The sequence below is a fragment of the Stegodyphus dumicola genome, chromosome 1, assembly GCF_044657685.1.
Source record: "Stegodyphus dumicola isolate Sdum_Otavi_A_Nest chromosome 1, ASM4465768v1".
Classification (NCBI taxonomy): Eukaryota; Metazoa; Arthropoda; class Arachnida; order Araneae; family Eresidae; genus Stegodyphus; species Stegodyphus dumicola.
This window is the reverse complement of record NC_140768.1, coordinates 80,400,457-80,407,547: the sequence shown is the minus strand read 5'-3', so window position 1 is coordinate 80,407,547 and position 7,091 is coordinate 80,400,457. Positions and strand designations below refer to the sequence as shown.

Sequence of the window (7,091 nt, the reverse complement as noted above, 5' to 3'; positions counted from 1 at the left end):
GTGACCACCAGTACAGAAATATTTTTAAAAATGGTTGAAAGGAACAGTTTTCCAAATTTTACTGTTTATCTAACAAAGCAGTCTCAAATGCAGAGATTTCTTTAACAAAAGACCTTGGTAAAGGAAACCATAGCGTTAGTCTCAAGGATATTTACTACTACAGGTCGTAAATCACTATAAGACTGGAACATCAACCCTAGTCATGTGATTCCAAAGGGGAGAGCAGACCCTCCTCGTCCAACGGGGTCATCGTACTCGAATCCTTCTGTAGGAGGTCATGTGAAATAAACAGGCAAAAGTACTGAGATTAAGGCCGAGAGATTTTATAGGCCAAAGATTGAAAAAAGCTCGTGTAAGCATGTACCATAAAATATGAAAATTAAAAATTGTGTACCATAAAATATGAAAATTAAAACATCACATAAATGTAATCCTTAATGTATGCAGATTATCAGAATTTATGATGATACTGAGAATAATGACTGGTAATCTTTCTTACTTAGTGTCAGCAAATGTAGTGATTCAAAAAATATATTCGGTTTCTTCATGTTTCTGCGTACATCCAAATCAGAGTCAGATTCAAAGGGTCAAAGTGATCATTGTATTATCTATGATCACGTTTTAAGGAAAAGCTTACTGCTTTCTTTAGCGTGAGTTCTTATGAAATGTTTTTTATATCCTGCTATTCTTAAGCTCTAAAGTTAATGATTATGATGTGCAGTTGGCATGGGTATGCATGAGAATCCCGCAAGTCATTTAGCGTGCTCTTAAACATGTGTACGTACGTATAATACGTATATGTACAGCGAACCATCAGCTTAAAAATAATCACGCTGAATACAGAAAGATATTTAAACCTAATTGGAAGCAACTGGCAACATCCAAATTCATAAATTTTAATTAAACACATTCCTGCTTCAGAGGATACACTTTGTTCCATTTTGCATCACTCTGCAGCATGTTACGTCACTCTTTCTCTGCATTGCAAAATCTTTAGTCCAGTCACTGCTCAGGATTAAAAGAAAGACTTTCCGGCTTAGAGTAAATACGACCACAGTTAGTATGCATCACTTTTTTCTCGCCTGTTGCTTGACTTAGCATGGAAATCGATTTGTGTTTAGCATCCCGAGTAGGGGAAAATTTAAAGCTCATTTAAATAAAACTACCTAGCTTTATTTAATTTTCAATTTTAAGCAAAAATGTATTTCTGAAGAATTTTTCCTGTTCAAAATAAAAATGATATTTTAACGATGGAGCCAACTGTGATTTTCCTTCCAGTCATTTGCACAGTAGTTTTCCTCGAGCGTGCCTAAAGAATGAATTTGTTTCAACTTCTGCAAAAACTACATTACACAAATAGTTTTCTTGGATTCTACCAATTTTTTATTGAAAAAAAATTAAAATTTTTCTTATATTCATTTTAACTCTCTGAATAATTTCTTTGTATGCCAAAAAACTTCGATAAGCATATTTTAAATTAATACAATTATTTTTAATTGCATGATCATTTAAGTACCAGTACTGTACTATGAGATATTATTTTTTATGATTCGATTTGTGCGAGTTTCTTTGTTTATTATTTTTTTTTAAGATTCGAGTTGCAGAACTTGTTCGACTGACTGTTTCTTCGATAGGAATCGATAGTTCTAGTCTTGCTACCAATTCAGCCAGTTCTCAGCTTTATTCTAACATTTTTATTCCCATCTGAACCTTAGCTAGAAATGTCATCATCGCCTTATGCTGTCATGAATAATTCTGGCATCATTTCTACACTTTGTTTTGTTAATAATAGAAGCCGAAGCTAATATTCAGAACAGCAGCATGCTTTTAATGTGGTTCGGGTATTACTAACTAAAAAAATTGTTATAGCTGTTTTGATTTCAGTTTTGATATGATATTATTATTTTGCTTTTTAACGGAATGAAAAGAGTACAAGTTATATCATCAAATCAAGAAGCATGTTAGATCGATCATGGCAATTTTCATGTAGATAGTCCAATTTACGAAACTAAAGGTCCAGGACTAACACTTTTTCGGAGGCATCCTTTTCTAATTTTTTTTAAAATATAGTAGATTTTGTAATGCTTTCTATGTATTTTGTTTTCGGGATTTCATTTTGTTCCCCCCCCCCCCCAACGTTGTGCAAATTACATTTTAAATCAGGGACTTATTCCGCTCTCTCCCTCGGAAAGACATTTTTACACACTTTACGAGCTGTGTGTAGGACAGACACTAGTTACCGGTCACCGGCATACAGTCAACACAATAAAATATAAATTTTGATGAAGATGTAAAGGTGACTAAGAGGATCAATGCACATCTGTCACCTACACAGAACTATCACTGGCAGTATACAAACGGCACTGCGACAACTGCATAGCATCGACGCGTATAGAAACGACAGGTCATGCAGTGGATTTTCGTAATGTATCCAAGGGTTATAATTAGAACAGAGCATAATCAAGGATGAACATTTTGATGAAATTGTTATTTCTTTAGGTTCCTGCGTAATATCGACGGTTCTGATTAGGAGAGAACCTTATTAGGAGAGAAGCCTTTGTGGATGACTCTGTAAGGGAAGCTGTCTTGTATTCACGTTACACTAAAGGAAAATTGAAATATAATGTTCTAGCTGTGAATCTGTTTCTGTTTGAATATAAATTGAAATATAATGTTCTACCTTCAAATGTAATATTCAAATTTAAATATAATATTCTGCTTTCAAATATAATATTCGAATTTAAATATAATGTTCTCCTTTCGTTTTAAAAAGTTCTTTTCTCTCCTTTTTGGGTTTGCATTCTTTCAGATATTTTATACCTCGACATGCTTTTATTTAAATTTCTGCTCATGGTGCAGAAACTGAAAGTAGCATTCAGTAGACTATAAAGTCGATTAGACTTAATAAAGACTCTAACAATTTCAAAATACGATTTTATAATGTGATGTACCTTGAGTAAGAAATGAAAACGTTTTCCCACAAATAGGAAATATGGAAAAATATGATTGAATAAATAGTATCAGCACGTTATATATTTAAATTTGACATTAATGTTCATATTATAATAAGGTGAAATTTATAAGGTTACTTTAATGCTACTATTTTCTTTCATAATAAAATTTTTATCAGTATATTCTAAAGCTGAATGTCATTATTTTATACCAAAATTAATACTTATAGGACTATTAACTAAAACCATAACTTTTTATATAAAAACAACAAAGAATATATACCTTAAATTTCGTTTTGTTTTAAATACTCTCCTTTTCAATTTATTTTAACATGTATTGTCTTCTCTTTTCCCATCTGATAACCCTAAGAAAATCGCAAACAACTATGCAACCTCATCGAACCAGCTGAGCAGGGAGCGTTCAGGCTTCTTAACCATTTTAACAACTAAATCTCAAACGGGCCCTAATCTCAAAAGAACGTAGTTTCATTTCGAATTACTATTATTAGATCAATTATACCTGTAATTTATCCATTAAGCTAATTAACCGCTCATTTCAGATGTGACATTTTTATGTAGTGGTTTAATATGATTTGAAAACTATTTCAAGGGTTTTTTCACGACAAAATTGTTAAAGAGCTCTGATTTAAGATGTTAAGCTGATCAGCTAATAAAAATTTTATATGATGCCTTTAATTACTTGTATAGCACATGTGATGTTAATATTGACTTTTAATGTCATATACATTTTGCACGGTAAAGTCTATCAAACTACAAAAAAGAGTAACTTTCTGTTTTGCACATCAATTACTAAGCATTCAACTTTAAATGAAATTCAAGATTTTATTGTTTTAATGTCTTACACTGTTATATTTTTCGAATGTAAAATCCGAAATTTTCCTGTAGTAGAACGGGAGCGGAGTCTTAATTTAATTGATTGTTATGTTACGATTTCATTTAACAAATAATTTCTTATTTTCCTTATATCAGTATCTATTATTAGCTATTATTTATTGTACGTAAGAGTTGTTAAAAATTACACATAAAATTTCGCTCTGTCGGTAGAATTTAAAAATTGAAGAAAGGAAACATTTTTTGGCAGTCCGACGTTAATATACTCTGGGAAAAGGAATTTAAATATTAAACCAAATTTCGAAATTTGTATGTTACTTTAATTTGCGCCTCTTTTAATATTGAATCAGCAGTTTTACTTTCAAATGAGATTCTGAAAAAAATATTGCAGTACCTGATACAATTAATCGCGGAATTTTTTTAAACAACTTTTCGCATATTCTAGCAATTCAAAAGTGTTTTATGTTTTCCCTAACAGATGGCACCACCAGGAAAATTCTTAAGATGAAAATAAATTAATTTTCCTTAACATTACAGCAAAGTTAAACGAATTAATACTTAGTACTGCTTGTGATTTCTCCTTTACTGGTTAGAAGAAATAAATTTAAATGAATTTATTTGCATGAGAGATTTGAAACTGAATTCCTATAAATAGTAAAATGTATGAAGTGCCATTGAAGCGTCGGTGGTATAACGGTTAGCATAGCTGCCTTCCAAGCAGTTGACCCGGGTTCGACTCCCGGCCGACGCACGTTTGCAACATTTTATTAAAGTAATGTGATTTTTGAAAAATAATTTTTCACACATTTTAATATTTGTAACGTTAAATTCAGTTTTCAAATATTTTCATCAAACACAAATACTACTATTGTTTTTATTCTCAATCAAATCCTATTTAATTTTTGAACAAGAAGTTTATAAAATAACCGTATTTTGCACTTTTACCATTTTGTTTATATTTACATTTATTATTTTATTGTCTTGTATAAATACATGCAAATATTTTATTTCTTAAAGTTATTTTTTATTAGTTTATTTTTGTAATAATTTTCAAACTTTTTTAATTAAATAGTTTTATTTCAAAACACAACTTTTTGAATAAAATTAACATTTTTGCTTTTTAACAACTACGGCACTGAGAAGAAATGTTTTTAACTTTTTCGTTTATACTTCTGATTTCCGAGCAGGAACATTAACTGTCTTCTAAATACTTCCCAGTGCTAAACTCCTTTTTTAAGTCTCATTTTTCATGTCAGAAGAGAAAACAAGTACTCATATTCTGTTTAGAACCCAGAAGTTTATATTCTGGCTTCATATTCTCATATTCCCTCATATTCTGTTAACCCAGAAGGACTTAAACCTTTTTTAAAGCCTTTCACATTAATAATTTTCATACTTTCTGCATAAGGACATTTAATTTGAAAAAAAGTCAAAAGTCTTTGGAGATAACATTAATCTTTTTTTTTTAAAAAAAAACTTTTTTTTAATGTTATGTATAAGGCGTTTGCGAACACAACGATTAATTTTAATCTTCAAAGAATGAATTATTTCCCAAGCTTAGAAAGAAAGTTCTCAAGCGTACATGCTTTTCACTTTCATTTTATAAATGAAAAGGCTGTATAATATTTCTTAAAAATAAATAAATAAATAAAAAATACAGTTAATATACAAAAAAATTTTTTTTTAAAATCTGAAATCCTTCAGATTTTATATTACACCCAAAAGGGTGTTTTTTTAACTTTTAGTGTGTTACCTTTATTTATTAATTATCATATTCTTCGCACTTAAAACGCACAAAATTCAGTTTAACAGCAATATCACAAAATATTTAAAAACAGCATATCCTTAGAATTTCCGATACAAAGTCTCACGCACTGGAGATAATTTTTTTTTTCGTACAGTGTTGCCATTGCTCACTTTGAAATCGTTGAGTTTGTTAATGAAAAATTCGTTAAAGTTTTACAAAATTTTAAATAGCTAATAAAACAAATTCAAAATTCAAGCTTTCAAGTGCCCATGTTCGATTGGAGGACGACGTTATTCAAAATTTTACAGTTCTGGGTACCGTTGTTTCTTCACAATGCGAGAAACATTCATGCATTCATGCAGTTCTTTATTATGTAATTTTTTTTATTAAACTTTAAGAATGTACTGACAGTAGCGAAATATCCGCCAATAGCCGAGTGTATAAGACTGTTGAACAGCGGTACCTTTTCCCTGGTCTCCAAATAGGGCAACGGGTTGCATGAAGTAGGGTGTCCGCGATTTAATATGAATGAGAATATTTTCGTTTCCTTGAGAAATTCTGCCATGAAGGCGTGCCTTCCTTCGTGGTTTGTCGTAATATAATAAACTATTCCAGTTACGAAATTTCTGCGAGTAAAATTAAGAATAATTTTGAAAGTTTCAACACTGGGGCTCGGAAGATTCTATTAATATCAAATTAACGTTTTGTATGGTTTAGGCTGAACAAAATGTGGAGTTCGGAAAACATTCATTATGCATTAAAAGGGTTAAAATATTAATTATCGAGCTAGGTATGTAACGTAGAGAGTTAGGGGGGAAATCTCTGTTTGTTAATGCTGAAACTTCATAAAAATTATCCGTTGCATACGTAATAGATTAACTGCATTTTTAATTACATCAGTTAGATGTGCTATTTTAAAAATAAAGTGTAAATTATTAAGAGCATGCTTTTATTGGTTTTAAGTCTTTCAGTTTTTTATGCACTTATACACTAATTAAATTTGAAAGCAAAAACGATCCGATTGTCATTATTTTTTTAAGCTGCACGGATGACAAACTCATAACTTCTTATTGGGCGAATTTTCGAAAATCGCTTCTTTGTCGATTATTTGACTTAACAGAATTGTTGGAAGTAAAAAAGTGATTTTTCATTACTTAAAAACTATTTTTCATCTAAATAATTTAATTCACAATGAGTCATGGACATTAAAAAAATGGAAATAAAATAAGGTCTAAAGAAGTTTTTATAAACGAAGCTTTTAAGTCATAAATAGTTAATGAACTAAAAGAAGAAAAATAATTTGTCATATAGTTTCATGGGAAAAAGAAATTAAATAATTCGCTTTAGAAAATTCATCTACAATTTTATATCACGAATAAAACGTGGGAGCTTAAATAACGAAATCCAATTAATCGAATTGTATTGTCAAAAGTATAAGCAATTACCTCTATAAATTAATGAAGGGCGCTCAGGATTTATTATTCGTGATATAAAATTGTAGAGGAATTTTTCAAACATAATTATTTAATCTTGTGTTTTCT

General features: G+C 30.2%; 1 non-coding gene across 1 annotated transcript; it reads left to right on the top strand.

The window, feature by feature from the left end:
* Nucleotides 1-4,482: 4,482 nt before the first annotated feature.
* Nucleotides 4,483-4,554, top strand: TRNAG-UCC (transfer RNA glycine (anticodon UCC)). The gene has a single exon. It is a non-coding gene; the product is annotated as a tRNA-Gly (tRNA).
* Nucleotides 4,555-7,091: the final 2,537 nt, after the last annotated feature.